Source organism: Pongo pygmaeus, chromosome 1 (assembly GCF_028885625.2).
Source record: "Pongo pygmaeus isolate AG05252 chromosome 1, NHGRI_mPonPyg2-v2.0_pri, whole genome shotgun sequence".
In the NCBI taxonomy this organism is placed as follows: domain Eukaryota; kingdom Metazoa; phylum Chordata; class Mammalia; order Primates; family Hominidae; genus Pongo; species Pongo pygmaeus.
In genome coordinates this window covers 195,416,406-195,440,518 of record NC_072373.2, presented here as the reverse complement: position 1 = coordinate 195,440,518, position 24,113 = coordinate 195,416,406, and the positions used below count along the sequence as shown (strand labels likewise).

The following is a 24,113-nucleotide window of genomic DNA, read 5'->3' as shown; positions in this document are numbered from 1 at the left end:
GCCTCAGCCTCCTGAAGTGCTAGGACTACAGGTGTGAACCACCATACCATGCCTTTAACATGGTTTTTGTTTTTGTTTTTGAGATGGAGTCTCACTCTGTCACCAAGGCAGGAGTGCAGTGGCAGGATCTTGGCTCACTGCAACCTGTGCCTCCCGGGTTCAAGCGATTCTACTGCCTCTGCCTCCTGAGTGGCTGAGATTACAGGCAACGTGCCACCACACCTGGCTAATATTTGTATTGTTAGTAGAGACGAGGGATTTCGCCATGTTGGTCAGGCTGATGTTGAACTCCTGACCTCAGGTGATCCACCTGCCTCGGCCTCCCAAAGTACTAAGATTACAGGCGTGAACCCCTGCGCCCGGCTGTTTTTTTTTTTTTTTTATAATGGATTAAATGGAAATACAGATAGTATCTAATTCTGTTCCAGTAGGTTTCGATAGGTTTAGCGCACATAAAATACCTAGCATATACTAGGTGGTAATTTCTCGAAGCCAAGGAGAAAGAGTAGAAGTTAAGGGTAGTGTCATGGGAGCCCTGGAGGTCAATGCTAGGAAGTGGGAATAAATGTACTCTTTTTTAGCCTTCCAATCTGTGGAACACTTGAATTATTTAAGAATCAGGCCAGGCTCGGTGGCTCACACCTGTAATCCCAGCACTTTGGGAGCACGAGGTCAGGAGATCGAGACCATCCTGGCTAATACAGTGAAACCCCGTCTCTACTAAAAATACAAAAAATTAGCTGGGTGTAGTGGCACGCGCCTGCAGTCCCAGTTACTTGGGAGGCTGAGGCAGGAGAATCGCTTGAACCCAGGAGGCAGAGGTTGCAGTGAGCCAAGATTGCGCCACTGCACTCCAGCCTGGGTGACAGAGTGAGACACTGTCTCAAAAAAAAAAAAAAAAAAAAAGGAATCAAAATGTTTGTTCCAATTATTTCATTCAGTCTTTTCTCTTGAAATTGACTGTGGCATATCTTAATAACTTTCTTGTGTCTTGATATGATCTTTTCATAGAATGTGTGAAAACTCTGGGACTTGGAAAAAAATAGAGTGGTATATCATGTTCCTGGATGGAAAAACTCAATATTATAAAAATATGTGTTCCATAAAATTAATTAAAATTAATATTATTACATTAAGTATCCCAGTAGGGGTTTAAAAAATTATTCTATTTGATGATAGATAGAGCAGAATAATATGTGAAAGGCAAGACAATCTTGAATTAGAAGAATTATGAAGGCAGGGGGCAGTAGGGGAATATAGAACCTTGTTCTATCGTAGGGTCTTAAATATGATACTGGTATGGGAATGCTGAATTGTTACAAATAAACAGATTCATGTCTATATAACAGTAGAGTATATAGATCATTCATGTTTGGATGGTCTACTGGCCATTTTGGGGAAAAAGTTAGATCTTTTTCTTATTCCAAATGCCAATACATATCCTATTTGAATTCAATATATGAATATAAGAAAATGAAGCTATTAAAGTACTGAAAGAAAATGTAGGTAAATATTTTGGGATGGTACGCTTCCCAAGCGTAAACAAAAAAATTAATTCAAAAGAATGAGATTTGACTACATTGAAAACATTGTCACATTTTGAGAAAGGTAAATATCTTTGAAATATCAGAGTACTGGCTTTTCAGAACAAGGTATTGAACAGATAAAAACAATAGGTAACCACTTGAGTCATTTTAGATTCCACTGTGCTTCACATCCCTAATTTCTATTCCAGTCACCATTCATGCTTTCATTCAACAAGTGTTTGAGTGCCTATTATGCATGAGGAACCATTGTAGGTACGGAGGATACAGTAATGAATAAAATGGAGAAAATCTCTGCTCTATGGAGTTTACATTCCAGGGATGGGGTGGGAATAACTGCTAAACAAATAATTAATGTAGAACATTTTAAATAAAACATTTCTATAGAGGAAAATAAAGCAGACAATAGAGATATAGTGTACTTCAGTGGAGAGGGTATTGCAATTCTGAACAGTGGCAATTAAGCAAAGATCTGAAAGAAATGAGAAGTCATGTGGGTATCTGATAGGAGGAACATTCCAGGTAGAAGGAACAGCAAGGGCAAAGATTATGAAGCAGGAGAGTGTTGTATATGTTTTGTGAACATCAAAGAGGCAGCATAGAGGCGGTAGCTGAACATGAGTGAGCAAGGTGGTGAACAACAGGAGATGAGATCAGGGGAATAACAGGTTATAGATAATGTAGGGCCTTTTAAGGTCAGATAATTTGTTGTGGGGGCTGTTCTGTACATTGTAGGACATTTCAGCATCCCTGGTTTCTATCTACTAGATTTCAACAGCACCCCCAAGTTCTGACAACCAAAACTGCCTCCAGACATTGCCAAATTTTCTAGATTTGGGGAGGAAAATTGCTCTGGTTAAGAACCACAGCACTGCTAAATGGGTACATAAATTCCTTTGGGGAAGACTTGGAGGAAGATTTATGGTATATACTTGCAGTAATGGTGCAGAGTCCTTCCTCAAGAGGACCCAGTCTGTCCTCAGTCAAGAGTCTCTGGCTGGGCCTGTGAATTGACTAGCTTTGGAAACTGGGAAAATGCCCATGACTTGCATTGTGATAAGTCAAGTTGGGTTTTGGCCACCAGATTTAGACATCTTTCTGTTATATAGATTAAACTGCCCATCTATTTCATTCCTAGGAACATCGTGATCAATTAGCCACTGCCAAAGATCCCTGCTGGTCAAAACATTCTGATTACCGGTATGTCCCTGCTGTCCTTATCTTTGGGGTTAAATAGTGCCATTTGGCCTCTGCTACTTTGGTATCCCATTATCCTTGGTGAAGTCAAGCAGCCCATCTCAGTGTGGCATTTTCTGCAGTTATCCCTGACCTACAAAGGAGAACAGCCACAGGACTTTTCAAAGATATGAGTGTTCCCCTTACTAACAGAATGACCCCTGGGCCTTCTCAGGGAATGTAGTTGGGTGGTAGGTGTGCAGGTTGCAGAGGATGAGTCCACTTCAGGATTCCCTCTTCCAGATAATGCCAGGGAAATCTACTGTCTCAGTCTTATTAAATGTAGGCTATTGTTGAATCTAAGTTTCAGTCAACAATCAGAGAAGCCACTAGAGATACCTCCATCTACACAAGCTAACATATTCAATTCAGAATCTGTATTACGTGCACCTTGTATCAGTAAATTCTAACCACTGTAGTGTAATACCCTGAGACTCTGTTTTCACATGTCCCCCAGATTTCTGCTTTTATATATTAGCAAAATCTTGGAATTTTTTGGCCTGTAAAACTGTTTCCATTGTGTGTACCTGTCCCTCTACAACATGCTGAGATTTGACCCTAGTTATGGCTCTAGTGATGACTGGGTTAGCTGTGGTTGGTTTTGAGGAGAATGAACGTCCTCCTGTAGGGCATCTGTTGCACGTAAGGATATCACATGATTTTCCAGCAAAAGAAGGCTATTCTTTTTAGATACAGAGGGCAGGTGGAAGTTTGAAATTGTCAGTTTCATTCTGATCCAACCAGATACTCCCATTTGAAGTTTCAAGGTCCCATTATTTCCCAGTAATTGTTCTTACCTTTTCTTTTTCTTTCTTTCTTTCTTTTTTTTTTTTTGAGATGGGAGTTTTGCTCTTATTGCCCAGGCTGGAGTGCAGTGACGCCATCTTGGCTCACTTTAACCTCCATCTCCCAGGTTTAGGCGATTCTCCTGCCTCAGCCTCCTGAGTAACTGGGATTACAGGCATGCACCACCACACCCTGCTAACGTTTGCATTTTTAGTAGAGATGGAGTTTCACCATGTTGGTCAGGCTGGTCTTGAACTCCTGACCTCAGGTGATCCACCTGCCCTGGCCTTCCAAAGTGCTGGGATTACAAGCGTGAGGCATCGCACCCGGCCTGCTCTTACTTTTTCTTTCTTTTTTTTTTTTTTTTTTTTTTGAGATGGAGTCTGGAGTCTCATTGTGTCTGCTCTTACTTTCACACAATAAACTTGGCGAGACTGAATTCAACTGATTTTGTAATTCAGTTTGCACAATTAAAGTTTGCATTTGATTTTCAGCAATAACAACCTGTGGTTATATAAGAATTAAGATTATTAATACAAAAATGAGCCAGGCATGGTGTTTTACACCTCAGGGTGAGATGGGAGGATGGTTTGAGCCTAGGAGGCAGAGGTTGCTGTGAGCCGAGGTTGCAGTGAGCCAAGGTCATGCCACTGCACTCCAGCCTGGGTGCTTGTCACCAAAAAAAAAAAATGTATATATATTTTTAAGGTTGTCTTGAAAGGTCTCTCTCTGACTATGACTTGAGCTGACTTAATGGACCTGAACTTGTTATTTTCATCAGAAATGCACAAGAACACTTAGAGAATTCATCTCACATAACAGACTTTGTAGCCATCATTACTACTTTACTAGTTAAGTGCAACAGCCATTTGGGTTCCCAAGGTACTTGCTTTAGTTGGCATTTCATCATCACCAACCACAGGTGATAGCCTGATTAACTGTGATGCCCCTGCATATGTGGGGTTATTACCAAACTAGTTCCGGCTTGAGCCCTATACTCAAGCCTAAGGACACAACGAAAACCAATTCTGAATTCCATTTTTGTGTGCCTGTCTCCTATGACCACTGCCACTACCAGTCCTGTATCAGAGGACAGAAATCATACAGTAATTTGAATATGGAAAGTTTAACATAAAGAATTATTTACCATTAATGGGGAATTAACTCTTAGGCATAAAGAGAATGCTAAAGATACAGAATAACAGTAGAGGGAGCAACCACTACCTCTAAGTCTGAGGCAAAGTAACAAGGATGGAATAAGTCTGGATGATGGCCAGCCCATCAGCTTCAAGGCTGAGATTCAGATCTTATTGGAGAAGGTGTGGTCCACTGGATGCTGGAAACATTTGAGGTGGGGCAGGGTTTTGCTGGCAATTAAAAAATGCCCCCCTGGGGTGCCAATAAAAGTCAGTAGGATGGTGAGTCCCTCATCTCTACAAAAAATAAAAATATTAGCTGGACATACTGGTGTGCACCTATGGTCCCAGCTACTTGAGAAACTGAAGTGGAAGGATTGCTTGAGCCCAGGAGATCAAGGCTGCAGTGCACTCACTGTGTTTGTACCACTGCACTCCAGCCTGGGCAAGAGAGGATACTGTGTCTCAAAAAAAGTCACTAGGAAGCCCCTTGCTGAATTTGGCTAAGAAGACAGCGGGGACACTGGCAAAATTCTCTGCGAAGTCTGTCTCCCATAGGGGTGCTGCTGAAACTTGCAGGGTAGCTGCTCTCTGGAGTGCTGACAAAACTTGTCAGGAAACTAGTCATGCGTGTGTGCCTGTGTCACTGAGACTTGCTGGGAAGTTGGTCTCTGGGAGGGCCATTTGGAGTCCTGCACAACACCTCCACTGGAGCAAGCCGGCTAGAGAACAGTGTTAACAGGAAGAGAAGCCCCTTCCTTCTAGAGTATTCCTCCAGTGCCATCTACTGACAAAGGTTAACATTGTGCCAGCTGGCAAAGGAGAAAGTTTTGCAGGGTCCATCTCCGTTATGTAAAGCAGGGCAGAGAAGAGTGGGTTTGGAGTTGAGAGGCAATCCATTTATAACTGGTGAGAACCCACATAGTTAGATTGCCATACTCTTCTTTCCTTAGGGCAGACGTTTGTTTTCACATGGTGTCGTTTTCCTTCTGCTGAAGGACTTTCCTTTAATACCTCTTGTAGTACTGGTCTGGTAGTGATGATTCTCTGTTTCTGAACAACTATTTATTTTGCCTTCAGTTTTGAAAGTTTTTTTTTGTTTGTTTTTTTTTTTTTTTTAAAGAAACAGTCTTGCCATGTGGCTCAGGCTGAACTCAAATTCTTGAGCTTAGGTGATCCTCCTGCCCCAGCCTCTTGAGTAGCTGGGATTACAGGTATGCACCACCACACCTGGTGTAGTTTTGAGAGATATTTTTGCAGGATTTTGAATTCTAGATTGACATTTTCCTTTACTTTCAGTACTTTGAAGATGTTGCTCCTATACCTTCTGGATTGCATTGTTACCAATGGAAGGTGTCCAGGTTCTTGGCGTCTTGAACAAAGAATTGGACAAAACACACAAAGCAGGAAAAGAATGAAGCAAAAAAAAGCAGAGATTATTGACAATGAAAGTATACTTCACAGTGTGGGAGGTGGTTGGAGCATAGGGGCTCAAGGGTGCCATTACAGAATTTTCTGGGGTTTAAATCCTCTTTAGAGGTTTCCCATTGGTTACTTGGTGTACACCCTTTGTAAATGAAGTAGTGGCCCCCAATGAGAGGCTGAAGTTAAGTTACAAAGGTTATACCCTATGCAAACCTCTGGTTGTAGAAAGCAGCCAATCAGAGGCTAAAGTGAAATTACAAAGTTACACTTCTGTGCAAACAAAGACTTGGCCAGGAATCAGTCTGAATAGTTGCCTGGTAAGTTGCAGAAAGCAACCAATCAAAGGCTAAAGTGAAGTTACAAAGTTACACTCTTATGCAAACGTCTGATTGGTTGCAGAAAGCAACCAACAGAGATTCTTTCTTTTTTTTTTTGAGACAGAGTCTTGCTCTGTTGCCCAGGCTGGAGTGCAGTGGTGCCATCTCGGCTCACTGCAAGCTCCGCCCCCTGGGTTCCTGCCATTCTCCTGCCTCAGTCTACCGAGTAGCTGGGACTACAGCGCCTGCCACCATGCCCGGCTTTTTTTTTTGTATTTTTAGTAGAGACGGGTTTTCACAGTGTTCGCCAAGATGGTCTCGATCTCCTGACCTCGTGATCTGCCCACCTTGGCCTCCCAAAGTGCTGGGATTACAGGCATGAGCCACTGTGCCCGGCAACAGAGATTCTTTCAATTTTCCATCTGCCACATAGAAAAAGAGTGGGGTTTACCAAGGGAGTAGCCTCCAGTTCTTCTGTTACTTAGGTGTGGAAATTTGGGGTTTTCCTTTTGATTTAGCTCTGGGAAGTCAGTGTGAATTGGCCTTAGGTTCCCTGCCTCCAGATTCTATTTTCCTGCCTCAGCATTGCTTCTATGAGTCTACTGTTATTATTTGTGTTCCTTTGGCTGTAATACCATTTTCCCCCTAGCTGCATTTAAGAATTCTCTATCACTTTTTATCAGGAATTTGATTATGCCTTGGTATGGTTTATTTCAAACTTCTGCACAGGGTTCATTGAACATTCTGATTCTGTGAGTATACAGTTTTCATAAAATTGGGAAGTTTTGGCCATTATATTTTCAAAATTTTTTTGTCTTCTCCCTTAGCATATTTATTGACTCCAGTTATATGCATATTGTATCACTAGATGTTGTTCCATAGCTCACTAATTTTCTTTAGCCTTTTTTTCTCTTTTTATTTTGGACTGTTTCTTTTGCTGTATGTTCTAATTCACCAATCTTCCGCAGTGTATAATTTTCTGTTAGTTCCATTCTGTGTAATTTTCATCTTAGACATTGGGTTTTTCATCTCTAAGTTCAGTTTGGGTACTTTTTATATGTATCTGTGTGTCTCCTTAGTATATTCATGCTTTCACCTTTACCTTCTTGAATACATGGAATATATTTATAATAGTTTTTTTAATGGTCTACTAGTTTTATCGTTTGTATAATTTCTGGATCTGTTTCTGTTGATTAACCTTTCTTATTATAAATTGGCTGTTCTTGCTTCTTTGCATGCTTGGTAGCTTTTGATTGAATGCCAGACATGGTGGCCTCTACCTAGTTGGGTGCAGGACTTAAAAAAAAGGTTCCCTTAACTATTCTCAAGCTTTGTTCTGGGATACAGTAAAGTCACTAGAAACAGATATTTTTGGTACCCTGTATCCCTGCCTTAAAAAAATAAATAAATAAGATAAACAAATCTTTTTGAGGCTTACTTTTAATCTTTGTTAGGTGGCGGCACCAGAATAGCTTCTTGGCAAAAGCTAATTTTATCCTACTGCTGACTTTTTATTATACTATTGAATAATTGATGCCCCATGTGATGCCCCATGTGATACCCCATGTGTTAGAAGGTCTTTTCCTTCTGGGCCGAGTGCGGTGGCTCACACCTGTAATCCCAGCACTTTGGGAGGCCAAGGCGGGCAGATCACTTAAGGTCAGGAGTTCAAGACCAGCCTGGCCAACATGGTGAAACCTCGTCTCCACTAAAAGTACAAAATTAGTCTGGTATGGTGGCGGGCACCTGTAGTCCCAGCTAGTCAGGAGACTGAGGCAGGAGGATCGCTTGAACCTAGGAGGTGGAGGCTGCAGTGAGCCAAGATCGTGCCACTGGCTCTCTCTCAAAAAAAAGTCTTGTGTTTTCTTTTCCTTCTGGTTGATGGAACATGAACTATTTCAGGCCCTGTATAAACTCTAGGAATTGTTCTGCCCACTTTTTTCTGGTGACTGTTTCACTGGCCTCCATGGTTTCTTCTCTTACTTGTGCAGCTTGATACTTAGCTGAAGACTAGAGGCGAGTCCTCTGCAGATCTCTGGACTTCTCAGTGTATCTCTCTCCTTTTTAGTATTCTGGCCTCTTTGATGTCTGCTAACTCTGAACCCTGTTTCCTCAACTTCGGGAGATTGCCAGGCTCCATTTAGTTTCACTCTGTATGCTATGTGGCCTGGAAACTCTCCAGACGGTAAGCTGGGGCAATGATAGGACTCACCTCATTTGTTTCTCTTGTCTCAGAGCTTACTGTTCTATTCTGCCTGTTCTCCAATGCCTGAAAAACTTACTTCATAATTTTGTCTGACCTTTTAGTTGTTTAAGGCAGGAAGGTAAATCTACTCTCTGTTACTTCATAATAGCCGAAAAGTTGAAATCCTGTTCCATTCATTTTTGTTGTCTGAGTGCAGTCTCTAGAACAAGGGTCAGCAAGCTGTAGCTCACAGGCCAAATTCTAGTCGGTAGCCTGTTTTTGTATTATCCACAAGCTCTTGCTTTTTTTTTTTTTTTTTTTTTTTTTTTTTTTTTTTGAGACAGGGCCTTGCTATGTTACTCAGGCTGGGGTGCAGTGGCGCCATCACAGCTCACTGCAGCCTTGACCCCTGGGCTCAATAGATCCTCCTGCCTCAGCCTCTGGAGAAGCTGGGACTACAGGCCTGTGCCAGCGGACTGGCTAATTTGACTTTTTTTTTTTTTTTTTTTTTGAGATGGAGTCTCGCTCTGTTGCACAGGCTGGAGTGCAGTGTGGTGCGATCTCAGCTCACTGCAAGCTCTGCCTCCCGGGTTCATGCCATTCTCCTGCCTCAGCCTCCCGAGTAGCTGGGACTATGGGCGCCTGCCACAATGCCCCGCTAATTTTTTGTATTTTTAGTAGAGATGGGGTTTCACCATGTTAGCCAGGATAGTCTCGATCTTCTGACCTCATGATCCGCCCTCCTCGGCCTCCCAAAGTGCTGGGATTACAGGTGTGAGCCACAGCGCCCAGCCTAATTTGACTATTTTTTGTAGAGATGGGGTCTTACTATGTTGCTAAGTTGGTCTCAAACTCCTGACCTCAAGTGACACGTGCATGAGCCATGGCGCCCAGCCTATATTGATCTTTTGATAGAACTCATTTTTGGTTTCACTGATTTTTATGCTGTTCTTTATTTTCTATTTAATTTATTTTTGCTTTTATCATTATTTGATTGATGTTTGCTTTTATCTTTATTATTTCCTTCTTTCCACTTATTTTGGGTTTACTTTGCTTTCTTTTCCTAGCTTCTTGATTTGTCATCCTTCTTTAAATTTTATCGATAGCTTATGGTTTAAAGCTATAGACATTTCTAAGCCCTGCTTTAACTGCATCCCCAAACTCTTAGTTGTGTTTTTATATCATTCAGTTCAAAATATTTACTGAGTTTTCTCTGATTTATTTTTCTACTTACATTACCATACAGTTTCTTTTTTTTTTCTTTTTTTTTTTTGAAATGGAGTCTCATGCTGTCGTCTGGGCTGGAGTGCAATGGCGTGATCTTGGCTCACTGCAACCTCTGCCTCCCGCGTTCATGCGATTCTCCTGCCTCAGCCTCCTCAGTAGCTGGGATTACAGGTGCACACCACCACACTCGGCTGATTTTTTGTATTTTTACTAGAGATGGGATTTCACTATGTTGGCCAGGCTGGTCTCGAACTCCTGACCTAGTGATCTGCCCGCCTTGGTCTCCCAAAGTGCTGGGATTACAGGCGTGAGCCACTGCGCCTGGCCATACAGTTTCTTTAGAAGTATGCTTAATTTCTAATTTTTGATATTGTAATTATCTTGTTTTTTAGTGATTTCAAATTTAATACCACTGAGGTCAGAGAATGTATTTTCTATTATTTCAGTTATTTGATTTTTTTTTCTTTTTTTTCTTCTTTGAGACGGGATCTGGCTCTATTGTCCAGGCTGGGGTGCAATGGCTCGATCTTAGCTTACTGCAACCTCTGCCTCCTGGGCTGAAATCATCCTCCCACCTCAGCCTGTTAAGAGTAGCTGTGACTATAGCATGTGCCACCATGCCTGGCTAAATTTTTTTTTGTATTTTTTTTTTAGATATGGGGTTTCACCATGTTTCCCAGGCTGTTCTCCAGCTTCTGGCCTCAAGCAATCTTCCCACCTTGGCCTTCCAAAGTGATAGGATTACATGTGTGAGCCACCACTCCCAGCCTCAATTATTTGATTTTTATCGATGCTCTTTTTTTGTGGTCCAGCATATAGTGTATCTTGGTGCCCCCACAAGTAAACTTTATTTATTTTATTATTATTTTTTAGACAGTCTTGCTCTGTCCCCAGGCTGGAGTGCTGTGGCGCGATCTCAGCTCACTGCAACTTTTGACTCCCTGGTTCAAGCGATTCTCCTGCCTCAGCCTCCTAAGTAGCTGGTATTACAGGCATGCGCTACTACGACCAGCTAATTTTTGTATTTTTAGTAGAAACGAGGTTTCACCATGTTGGCCATCCAGGATGGTCTCGATTTCCTGACCTCGTGATCCATCCGCCTCGGCCTCCCAAAGTGCTGGGATTACAGGCATGAGCGACTGCGCCCAGCCCACAAATAAACTTTAAAAAGTGCATACCAAGTTATTAGGTGTAGTGTTTCTATAAATATCACTTGGGTCAAGTTGGTTGGTAGGGCTGTAAAAATCTTCTGTGTCTTGTTTTTTTGTCTTGTTGTAACTAACAACTATAAATCTGCAGCCACAGTTGGAGATTTTACTTATCCCTTTAGTTCTGTTTTTTGCTTCATGTATTTTGAAGTTGTATTGTTAGTTGCTTCACATATAGAGTTATGTCTTGTTGATGATCATATTTAGTGACTCTATTCTTTTTTCTTTCTGTTTTTTTTAAGATTTTTTTTCTCAAGTGATCTCTCAGCCTCCCAAAGTGTTGGGATTACAGACTTGGGCCACCATGCTTGGCCGAGTGACTCTATTCTTGTCATGTTTTCTCTTCTATTTTTTTTTTTTTTTTTTTTTTTTTTAGAGACAGTGTCTTGCTCGTCCCCCAGGCTGGAGTGCAGTGGCGTAATCATAACTTACTGCAGCCTCGAACTCCTGGGCTCCAGCAGTCCTCCCATCTCAGCCTCCCAAGTAGTTGGAACTACAGGTACACACCACTGTGCCTAGCTGAGTTTTCTTATTTTTTGTGGAGATGGGGTCTTTCTTGCTTTGTTGCCCAGGCTGATCTCCAACTCCAGGCCTCAAGTGATCCTCCTTCCTTTGCCTCCCAAAGTGTTGGGATTACAGGTGTGAGCCACTGTGCTGGGTGCATACTTTCTCTTTAGGCCTCCTATATCTGAGATTAATGTGGTTATATTTAATATCAGGTTTTTTTTTTATGCTTAGTATTTGGATTGACATGTGTTACCCTCCCCACCGTTTGACTTTCAGTCTGTGTCTCTATGTGGGTTTTGCCTTTTTCTGCAGCCCGACAGTTTGTAATTGTTGTGTTTATTCCTTTTAGACTTAATGTAGTAATTACATAGTTGGATTTAAGTCTTCTGTCTTATTTGTGTCTTATTGATGCCATTTGTTCTTTATTCTCGCCTTATTGTAGGTAAATTGCATTTTTTTCACTGTTCTATTTTGAGTATTTAGATGTATTCCTTTGTATTTAGAGGTTATTGTAAAGATTACAGCATGCATCTTTTAAGTTATTATCTTTAAAAATTATATCATTTATAGAACCTGTAGAATAGTATATTTCATTTATCTCTCTCCCTTCCTTTTTCTCCACCATATTTTAGGGCCTTGTCTTATGTTTTCCTTCTATGAATGCTTGTTTATTTTTTAAGTATCAGTAAGGTCTCATGAATTCTTTAATCAGTGTGTCATGATCCATTGTTACCAGTATTCATTTTGATACTCAAATTATCCCATATTCAGCCTGTGGGAGCCCCTCTAACCTACCTTCTTTTTTTGTTTCATTTTATTTTTTAAAATATCCATTAGTTTTTTGGTCTTTACTTACTTTTTAACACAATAAGATGTTCCAGAGCGATCTTTTAAATTCTTTAATCACATTATGGCTCTACTTAAAATTTTTCAGTGGCTTTCCACTAACCATATGATAAAGTTCAAAATCATTCAAGGTTGGGCATATATGGTCCTGATTATATATTTAGTTTTATGTCTTGTTTCTTTTACACCTATACTCCATTTCTTCTGTTGTGGACCTCCTCCACTAAAACTTTCTTACCTTTTCCTATAGCAAATGTTTTTTCATCCTTCTAATCTAATGGATGCCTTTTAAATTTATAGACTAGGTTAAGTCACTGCTAAATAAATTTCGTAGCATTTTCTTCTTCCCCATGATACCGTTCATCTAACTATGTAATTGTTTGTGTAATATCTACATTTCCTGATAAACTATGAAAAGTACAGAAATGCTTCATTTTCAGATCTGTTTTAACATAGTTTTAATGCAGACCAGCACTGTTTGTGCCTGATTTGTAGCAGGCAAATATGCAATAAATTACCGCTGGCTAACTGACTGAACTGGGCATGTTAACTCTCTGAATGTCCTTGGGTGATTTCTTTTTCCTCATCTCTAAAATGAGAGATCTCTGTTAATACTAAATTATCTTTAAAATTACTTTCATCTTTTGAATTCTTAGTAGTATCATTTAGTTGGCATGATAGAGAGACTAACTGAATTTGAACATAAAAGTCCACATTAGAGTAAGGGGAGAAAACACTGCATTGGTAATGAAAACTTGGTAGGTTTAGGTTTTAGTGCTATGCAGTTTAGAAAGCTTTCAGGGTATGAATGCAGTGCAAAAACCCCTGTACCTTGGTACAGTGTCTGGCTGTGACATCACATGGATACCCTTGGACAAACAGAATTCACTTAGAAGGTAAATGATGTTTTCCTGTGTATCTGCAAACACATGCAGTACTTTAAAAAAAATTTTAATTGTTTTAAAAATTTTTTAAATTATTATTATTTATTTTTATTTTTATTTTTATTTTTATTTTTTTTGAGACGGAGTCTCACTCTGTCACCCAGGCTGGAGTGCGGTGGCGCGATCTCGGCTCACTACAAGCTCTGCCTCCCGGGTTCACGCCATTCTCCTGCCTCAGACTCCCGAGTAGCTGGGACTACAGGTGCCCGCCACCACACCCGGCTAATTTTTTGTTTTTAGTAGAGACGGGGTTTCACCGTGTTCGCCAGGATGGTCTCGATCTCCTGACCTCGTGATCCACCCGCCTCGGCCTCCCAAAGTGCTGGGATTACAGGCGTGAGCCACTGCGCCCGGCTATTATTATTTTTTGAGATGAAGTCTTGCTCCTGTCCCCCAGGCTGGAGTGCAATGGTGCAATCTCGGCTCACTGCAACCTCCACCTCCCTGGTTCAAGTGATTCACCTGCCTCAGCCTCCCAAGTAGCTGGGATTACAGGTGCCTGCCACCGCACCCGGCTAATTTTTTAATTTTTTTGAGATAGAATCTCGATATCACCCAGGCTGGAGTGCAGTGGCTCAATCTTGGCTCACTGCAACCTCCACCTCCTGGGTTCAAGCAATTATCCTGCCTCAGCCTCCTGAGTAGCTGGGACTACAGGCATGTGTCATCACACCTGTCTAATTTTTGTATTTTTAGTAGAAATGGGGTTTCGCCATGTTGGCCAGGCTGGTCTTGTACTCCTGACCTCAAGTGATCCACCTGCCTCAGCCTCCCAAAGTGCTGGGATTACAGGCATGAGCCACTGCACCTGACCACAGTACTTAATTTTAAGGTAGTTTATTCACTTAATAATATGTACAGAGTACACCTACTGTGTCCCACACAAATGAAATACAATGGTATATACAAACTGTCTATCCCATGCTAGGTGCTTGAGAAATAGGAGTTCATTCATTGAGAAATTTCAGACTTTTAGGCCCAATCTCTCATAATTTGGTGGTTGAGCTGGTCTAGAACCCTAGTCGCCTGAACTAGTCTACTTTAGTGTTCCTCTTGAAGTACTAGAATCAAAGTGAGTTTTCGTAGTTAAGAGTGGATGATAAGACGGGTGTGGTGGTTCACGCCTGTAATCCCAGCTCTTTCGGAGGCCAAGAGGGATGAAATCACTTGAGCTCAGCAGTTCGAGACCATCCTGGGCAACATGGCGAAACCCTGTCTCTACCAAAAATACAAAAATTAGCTGGGCATGGTGGCACATGCCTGTAGTCCCAGCTACTCAAGAGGCTGAAGTGGGAGGTTTGCTTGAACCTGGGGGGTGGAGGTTGCAGTGAGCTGAGATCATGCCACTGCACTCCAGCCTGGGTGACAGAGTGAGACCCTGTCTCAGAAAACAAAACCAAGAAAGTGGATGATAAAAGGAAATTTTTTGCTTTTGGAAGATTCATGCAAAACAATAATACCAAATAATTGACTTAGCAAGTTAAAAGATTAGAGCAGACAGCCTTGTTTGAAAGAGGAAAAGTGGTGTGAATGACAGAAAATGGAAGACATGTTAGAATGGTATGTGAATTTGGGGAGAAATGGTGGATGAGTTTGAGAGAGGTTCTATAGCACAGATGCCTTCCTGACTAAATATGGATGCCAACCTCATTGAATCTGAGAAATGAAACAAGATGACTTAATTGTTGACATTTTATAATATTAATTTTATAATTTTGGTTATACATGGTACAAGTTTGGGGATCTTTATGAAAATGAGTTATTTAAATAAACTTTATTCTTTGAATGCATTTTTATAAATTTAGCTTATTTCTTTGACATAGACAGAAGTGTTTTTCTTAAATTTTAAGAATAGCTTTATGTTTGCATTATGTATTCAACAAACACATATTTGTCCTTTAAATTGTGCTGGGCATTGCCTTAGATTTGTTCCTTAGACTTGTAAGGAAAGGATAAAATTGTTTTAGGTAATTGAGCAATAAAGAATTTAGTCAGAATAATTTGGCCTAATATTTGGCTTTGTACTGATCATTTGTGTGTGTATAATGATTATATATTCTGAAAGGGGAGATTACACATAAGAAACTAGGTTATCCTGTCTCATCTATCTCTTTAAAAACCTTGTAATTGTTTTGTTAGTAAATTTTTAGGGATGGGTTGGGGAAGGCAGTTGTCTGCCTTTGTAATTACACTTTATATTTGTGATCTCAAAATACCTTATGGTGATTGCTTGAGCCCAGGAGCTCGAGGCTACAGTGAGCTATGATCGCACCACTGTAGCCCAGCCTGGCCGACAGAGTGGGACTGTCTTAAAAAAACACACAAAAAAACTACTTTAGAATATTCTGATTTATTTATTTTTCAAATAATTCTATGAGATAACTATATTTAAGGGACATCTTAAAGAAACTTAAGTATTTTGTGGGGTTTTTTTGTGTTGTGTGTTTTTTTTTGTTTGTTTTTCTTTTTTTGAGATGGAGTTTCACTCTTGTCGCCCAGGGTCTAGAGTACAATGGCGTGATCTCGGCTCACTGCTGCCTCCACCTCCCAGGGTCAAGCGATTCTCCTGCCTCAGGCCTCCTCAGTAGCTGAGATTAAGGCACCCACCACCATGCCCGGCTAATGTTTGTGTTTTTTTTTTTAGTAGAGACGGGGTTTCACCATGTTGGCCAGGCTGGTCTCGAATTCCTGACTTCAAGTGATCTACCTGCCTTGGCCTCCCAAAGTGTTGAGATTACAGGCGTGAGCCACCGCGTCCGACCATTTTGTGGTTATCTTTGAATGTCTTACTTTTATTATAAAGGCAGCATTGTTGTAGATGATTTGAAAGATTTAAAAAGGTATAAGCTCACAAGTGTAGGTAGTGTGCTACATGAGGGGCAAGTTTTTCACCAATATTACAAGGGTCTCTGATCCAGTGAGTGGAGTTTGATAGTAATTTTTGATACAAGTGAAAATAAATACATAAATGAAAATAAAAAGGTATACAGAAAAGATAAAAATCTCTTGTAATTTTACTACTCACTGTATTTATTTACAATTATACATAAATTTATCTTGCATACATATGTATTTTATTTTTTAAATGAATGTATGCTAAAATTCCTTTTTTCTTTTCTTTGTTTCTTTTTTATTTTTGAGATGGAGTTTTGCTCTTGTTGCCCAGGCTGGAGTGCAATGTCACAATCTCAGCTCACTGCAACCTCTACCTCCCAGATTCAAGTGATTCTCCTGCTTCAGCCTCCCGAGTAGCTGGGATTACAGGCATGCACCATCATGCACAGCTAATTTTCTATTTTTAGTAGAGACAAGGTTTTACCATGTTGGCCAGGTTGGTCTCGAGCTTCTGACCTCAGGTGATCTGTCTGCCTCGGCCTCCTAAAGTGCTAGGATTATAGTTGTGAGCCACCGCGTTCGGCCTCTTTTTTCTTTTTCTAATTCACACGAGTATGAAAATCTATAAAATTCCTTTTTTGACGTTTGGTGCATAGTTGATTGAATTTTAAACACACACATAGATTCTTATAAACACCACCACAAACAGGATACGCTTCTATCACCCCATTTTTGGGGTGCTTTCTTTTGTAGTCATAGCCTTTATGCACCCTTAGCCACTGGCCGCCACTGTAGTGTTACCTGTCGCTATAGTTTTGTGTTTTTGAAAATGTCATAAGTGAGAAGGCCAGGTGCTGTGGCTCACGCCTGTAATCCCAGCACTTTGGGAGACTGAGGCGGGCGGATCACCTGAGGTCAGGAGTTTGAGACCAGCCTGGACAACATGGTGAAACCCCATCTCTACTAAAAACACAAAAAAATTAGCTAGGCATGGTGGCATGCACCTGTAATCCCAGCTACTCAAGAGGCTGAGGCATGAGAATCGCTTGAACTCAGGAGGCGGAGGTTTCAATGAGCCGATATCACGCCATTGCACTCCAGCCTGGGCAACAAGAGCAAAACTCTGTCTCAAAAAAAAAAAAGTCATAAATGAACCCCTATAGTATATAATGTTTTGGGACTGGCTTCTTAGAATCAGTATTTTATCACTTCAGGTCTGGCGTGGTGGCTCATTCTGTAATCCCAGCACTGAGCCATGAGCGTACCACTGTACCCTAGTCTGGGTGAGAGAGGGAGACTGTGTCTCAAAAAAAAAAGTCACTTCAAGTGAGATCTAGACAATGAATTTGGAAGGCTGTTTTACTCTCCCTTTTATGTTGTAGCTGCCATATATGTATATATTGAAAACCCTATAATATAATAATTTTTACACTCCACTGTTAAACATAGGTTAAAGAAGTGAAAAATAAAACAATAGTCTACATATAGAAATAGTTATATTTATTCAGATATTTATTATTTCTGTTGCTCTTCATTCTCAATTTTCTACATTTTCTTCTGATATTATTTCACTTTTGTATGAAGAGCCTTTCTTTTTATTTTTCCTTTTTTTTCGAGACGAGGTCTCACTCGTCACCCAGGCTGGAGTTCAGTGGTGATCCTAGCTCACTGGAGCCTCAAACTTTGGGCTCAAGCGATCCTCCCATCTTGGCCTCCCAAAGTGCTGGCATTACAGTCATGAGCCACCATACCCTGCCTGTTGTTCTTTCTTTTGGCATCCATGGTTTCTGATGGAAAGTCTGTAGTTATAAGTAATGTGTTTTTTGTCTCTGACTGTTCAAAGATTGTTGTTGTTATTGTTGTTGTTTAGGTTTTGGCAGTTTGATTATGAGTGTCTTGGTGTATATATCTTTGGGTTTTCCTGTTTGATGTTTGCTTAGCTTCTTGAATCTGCAGATATGTATCTGTCTTTCATCAAATTTGGGAAGTTTTCAGCCATTATTTCTTCAGATATTTTTTTCTGCTCTGCAGTCTTTCTCCTCTGCTTCTGGAACTCTGATGCCATAAATAATATACCTTTTTATACCTTTATTGTGATAAAATATACATAACATAAAATCTTCCATTTAACCATTTTTAGGTGTGTAATTCAGTGGCATTAGGTACATTCGCATTGTTGTGCTACTATTAACACCATCCATCTCCAGAACTCTCTACCTTATTCTTTTTAAAGTCTGCGTAGAATTTCGTGTATAATCTGTCTTAATAAATTAACCATTTCCCTGCAGTGGGATTTTAAAGTACTTTTTTTATTCTTTAAATTATGTGGCAGCAAATGTCTATCTTTTTTTCTTTCTTTTCTTTTTCTTTCCTTCTTTCTTTCTCTTCTTTCCCTTCTTTATTTCTTTCTTTCTTTCCCTTCTTTCCCTCCCTCCCTCCCTTCCTTCCTTTTTTGAGACAGAGTCTCACTCTGTTGCCCAGGCTGGAGTGCAGTGGCACAATCTTGGCTGACTGCAACCTCCGCCTCCCGGGTTCAAGTGATTCTTGTGCCTCAGCTTTCCGAGTAGCTGGGATTACAGGTGTTTGCCACCATACCTGGCTAATTTCTTTTATTATTATTATTGTTTTTGGAGATGGAGTCTCGCTCTGTCACCCAGATTGGAGTGCAGTGGCACGATCTTAGCTCACTGTAACGTCTGCCTCCTGAGTTCAAGTGATTCTCCTGCCCCAGCCTCCCGAGTAGCTGGGACTAGAGGCGCATGCCACCACAGCTGGCTAATTTTTGTGTTTTTGGTAGAGACAGGGTATCACCATGTTGCCCAGGCTGGTCTGGAACTCCTGACCTCAGGCGATCCACCCGCTTCAGCCTCCCAAAGTGCTGGGATTACAGGCGTGAGCCACCGTGCCCGGGCCCGGCTAACATTTTTATTATTATTAGATACAGGATTTCACCATGTTGGCCAGGCAGGTCTCGAACTCCTGACCTCAAGTGATCTCCCTGCCTTGGCCTCCCAAAGTGTTGGGATTACAGGCGTGAGCCACTGCACCCAGCCTGTCTTAAGTATTTTAAAGGTAAACTTTTATCTGTCACTTTTTCTTTTTCTTTTTTTTTTTTTTGAGACAGAGTCTCACTCTGTAGCCCAAGCTGGAGTGTAGTAGCATGATCTCAGCTCACTGCAACCTCCACCTCCTGGGCTCAAATGATTCTCGTGCCTCAGCCTCCTGAGTAGCTGGGACTGCAGGCGGGCGCCGCCACACCCGGCTAATTTTTTGTATTTTAGTAAAGATGGGTTTTCACCAGGTTGCCCAGGTTGGTCTCAAACTCCTGAGCTCAGGTGATCCACCCAGCTCGGCCTCCCAAAGTGCTGAGATTACAGGTGTGAGCCACCTCACCTGGCCTCTGTCACTTTTATTTGCAGTGACTGTCTTAGAGGTTGGGAGATTGTAAAGGTTGTGTGTATTGGCTAAAATGAAGCCTTTATTATTGGAATTTTTATTTTAAAAATTTATGTTAAAAATGTTTATTATATTTTAAAGGCGTATGTAATATGATCAATGTGAACAAATGTGAGCCTGAAAGGGCCAGTCTTTCAAGTTGGATCCCAAGTGGCTAACTGGGCCTAAATTTAAAATACAGCCTAGCAACCATTTGTTGACTAGAGGTCATTCACATACTCTTAGTTCCTGAAAACTCACACCTCTGTTTAACTTTAGGTATCACTAATTGAAGAGAAGCAGTCCAAGGTTTTTATTTTTACCTTAAATAATTGAGAAAACTTTTATTTGTTGTTTTAGTTATAAGTTTTATAATTTACATCATGTTTGCTATAGACTTTAGGAAGCAATGAAAATAGTTTCTTTGAGGAATGCCATGGATTTTATCATAAATATTCCTGATTCTTCAAACTTAGTAAACAATTCTGTACATTATTTTGGACTAGTAAACTTAATGACAAAAACTATAGTTTATTTTTCTTTTCCCTCAAAAAAAAAAAAGTTTACTTTTTTTTTTTTTGAGACGGAGTCTTGCTCTGTCTCCCAGGCTGGAGTGCAGTGGTGCAATCTCAGCTCACTGCAACCTCCCCCTCCCAGGTTCCAGCGATTCTCCTGCCTCAGCCTCCTGAGTAGCTGGGGTTACAGGCACACGCCACCACACCCAGCTAATTTTTGTATTTTTAGTAGAGACGGGGTTTCACCATGTTGGCCAGGCTGGTCTTGAACTCCTGACCTCAAGTGATCCACTCTCCTCAGCCTCCCAAAGTGCTGGGATTACAGGTGTGAGCCACTGCACCCGGCCCCAGTTTACTTTTAAGGGTAAATATAGTATTTTACACTTGCAGATTGAAAGGGAGACATTAACTATTCAAAAATGATTTTTTTTTTTTTTTTTTTTTTTTTTTTTGCTGAGGTAGTTTGATTTCTATCCTTAACTTTTGTGAAAAGAAGTCATTAAAAAATAATTTTGGCTGGGCACGGTGGCTCATGCCTAATCCTAGCGCTTTGGGAGGCCGAGGCGGGCATATCACCTGAGGTCAGGAGTTCAAGACCAGCCTGGCCAACATAGTGAAACCCTGTCTCTATTAAAAATACAAAAATTAGCCAGGTGTGGTGGTGCGCATCTGTAATCCCAGCTACTTGGAAGGCTGAGGCAGGATAATTGCTTTAACCCAGGAGGCAGAGGTTGCAGTGAGCCGAGAGCATGCCATTGTACTCCATGGGTGACAAAAGCAAGACTCCATCTCAAAAAAAAACAAAAACAAAAACAAAAAAACCAAAAGTAATTTTAAGATGATGGCCTTTTTTTTTTTTTAAAGCTATTTTCTCAGTAATGGGCTCTATTCTCTATATTCAGTGATACATTTTGACTATTTTATGTTTATCAGGTTATTGTAGCTATTCAAACAAGTTTTTTCATTAAAATATATAATGTAAATTTAACACTCAAAAGATATGTTTTGCAAAACTTCAATAGAACATTTTTAGTAGCTGGCTTGTTAAGTTTTTTTCTGAACTTGAAAGTAATTCAGTTGCTTTATTTTATCCAATTTGAGTTCTAAAATGCAACTTAACTCCATTGCTTCTACGTAGAACTTTGGTTTTTGTTTTATATAACCTTTAAAAAAAGTTCTACTAAAAAAAAATTACTACCAGCACATGAAATGTGTATTACAGACAATAAGTGTACCTACAGCAAGTTGACAGTTAGCCAGTCTTTTTTTGATGGAGAAACTAAGCCTGTTTTTAGTTTATGTCAGTGTAGTTTCTGGGAACTAATCATTTTGTTTAATTAACTTTACATAAATTTTGAAATGAATAAAAATGCGAAAAGAAGATGTATTTGCTTCTTTTTTAAAGGAAGAATTGTTAATGTCTTAAAAAGTCAGGCTCACCCCTGTAACCCTAGCACTTTGGGAGGCTGAGTTGGGAGGATCGCTTTAGCCTGGAGGTTTGGGACCAGAATTGGCAACAGTGAGACCCTGTCTCTACAGAAAAACAAAGAAAAAAATTCACTGGATGTACCTGTAGTCCCAACTACTCAGGAAGCTGAGACGGAAGGATTGCTGGCACCCAGGAGTTCAAGGCTGCGGTGAGCAAAGATCATGCCACTGCACTCTGGCGTGGGTGACAGAGTGAGTCCCTGTCTGGAAAAAAAAAAAAATTATTATTATTTTTTAAAGTCATTTAATTAAAAAGAAATACTTTATGGAGACAGAATTAGACCTACTTTTTATAGTTTTCTTAACAAGTATTCAGTGTCCATTATATAATAATAATTCGAGTTTTTAGTTTATGCCTAGCTTGAGAGTGAATTGTGAGCATTAAATTTGAACGTTTGGAGAGAGTTTTTAGGATTATGTAGCCCAACTTTATTATATATTCATTATATGGGTTGAAGAAATCGAGTCCCAGAGGAGTTAAGTTTCTCTCTTAAGCTTTGTTTGTTAGTAGCAGAACAGTGACTAGAATATTGCAGTATAGAAATTAGTGGTCTTTCTCAAGACCTACTGTATATTTGGTAGCAAATGTGTAATAGTAAATTAGTCCTCACTTTTATTTTGTTCTGATATGCTTGAATTTCAGTTGCCAAGGTTTAAATGCCAGTTCTCTAACAACACAGTTCATATTTCATTTACCATGGTATATTAACTATGAGCAATTGCATAAAGTATAAACTTCAGTGCTAGCTCTTGTGTTAACAAATCACTATGTAATTAGCAGATGTCTGTCATGAACAGTGACTAATCCCATCACTTCTTTCAGAGTCTGTGTTGGAGTTTGTCACTCTGCATCTATTATTTAGTTCATACACAGATAGCAAAGTGTGTAGTTGTGTTGCATCCTTGTCTTCCAATTATAAACTTATGTGACATTTTATAAAAATGGATACTCAAGAGGAGAGAATTTGCAAAAAAAGATGAAAGTTCAGAAAAGGAATCAAAAGTGATAACACAGGAACTGAAAAATTAGATGTGATTAGAAGATTCAAAAACGGTGACAGGTAAGTGAAGACAGGACAAGAGCTAGGCCTGCATGTAGTTACAGTATGAACTATATTGAAAAAATTCAATTGGTGGCTCACGTCTGTAAACCCAGCACTTTGGGAGGCTGAGGTGGGCGGATCTCCTGAGGTCAGGAGTTCGAGACCAGCTTGGCCAACGTGGTGAAACCCTGTCTCTGCTAAAAACACAAAAAATTAACCGGGTGTGAAGGCAGCACCTGTAATCCCAACTACTCGGGAGTCTGAGCCAAGAGAATCGCTTGAACCCGGGAGGTGGAGGCTGCAGTAAGCTGAGATTGCGCCATTGCCCTCCAGCCTGGGCAACAAGAGTGAAACTCTGTCTCAAAAAATAAATAAATAAATAAATAGATAGCTTTATCACGTAATTTAAATAAATTGTATTAAGAACAGACCCTAGTCAATTTGGCTAGCATTCAGGCTGAATCATTGAAGTTAGTTGTTGCACTGAAAGAAAACTAATTACAAGCCAACCGAAGGACTTCTTGTTGCCAGTAAAGGCTGGTTTCATCATTTCAGAATGGTCATGGATTATTGACAAGTTTTCTGGTAAAGATGCTAGAACAGATAGGGATGCTGCTGTGAAATTTGTGCCCAGATTCCAGAGATTACTTAAGGCAGGTAATTGTGATCATCAGCTATTTAACATGTTGATGGGATGGGTCTTTTTTGGAATGCAGCCCATCATTAACTTATGTGATGAAAGACATAGGATCTCCAAGTGGCTATAAAGGGGAGTGTGTAGATACGTCACCTGAAGAATTCAGTGAAGACAAACTTACAAACATAAATGAGGAAAATGTTGTAACAAAAAGACAAATGGTCATAGTGGAAGTGATACTGGTACAAATTTCACAGTAACACAACTTGTTGAGATACTCACAAGATTGAAAGAGCAAAGGGTATAATTTTGGAAGCCAATTCAAATTTAGAAGAGATTATGGCAATTTTTTTTTTTTTTTTTTTTTTTTGAGACGGAGTCTCACTCTATCTCCCAGGCTGGAGTACAGTTGCACAACCTTGGCTCACTGCAACCTCTGCCTCCCAGGTTCAGGTGATTCTCCTGCCTCAGCCTCCCGAGTAGCTGTGACTACAGGCACGTGCCACCATGCCTGGCTAATTTTTGTATTTTTAGTAGAAACAGGGTTTCACCATGTTGGCCAGGCTAGTCTTGAACTCCTGACCTCAGGTGATCCACCCACCTTGGCAGGGATTATAGGAGTGAGCCACTGTGCCTGGCTGACAATTTGTTAAGGCATGGAAAAGTTGCTTATTCTGTATCACAAGTTACATAGGAAAAGACAAAGGCAGGCACTGTGTACTCCTGGTAGGGTTTTTTGTTTTTTTGTTTTTTAATTTGAGGCGAAGTCTCGCTCTGTCACCCAGGCTGGAGTACAGTG

At 40.4% G+C, this 24,113-nt stretch overlaps 1 protein-coding gene and 1 non-coding gene across 7 annotated transcripts in view; both read left to right on the top strand.

Annotated features, from left to right (window-relative positions):
- Nucleotides 1–24,113, top strand: part of ZMYM4 (zinc finger MYM-type containing 4) — a 155,338-nt gene that overhangs the window by 25,608 nt on the left and 105,617 nt on the right. For 3 of the 6 annotated variants that reach the window (XM_054496427.2, XM_054496398.2, XM_063666005.1), the window contains exon 2: nucleotides 2,683–2,744. The exons of the other annotated variants lie outside the window; for them this stretch is intronic. The gene's annotated coding sequence lies outside the window, so the exon portion shown is untranslated. The remainder of the gene's footprint in view (nucleotides 1–2,682; nucleotides 2,745–24,113) is intronic. 6 annotated transcript variants of the gene reach the window in all.
- LOC129023576 (small nucleolar RNA SNORA62/SNORA6 family) lies at nucleotides 16,162–16,313 on the top strand. The gene has a single exon (XR_008496849.1). It is a non-coding gene; the product is annotated as a small nucleolar RNA SNORA62/SNORA6 family (small nucleolar RNA).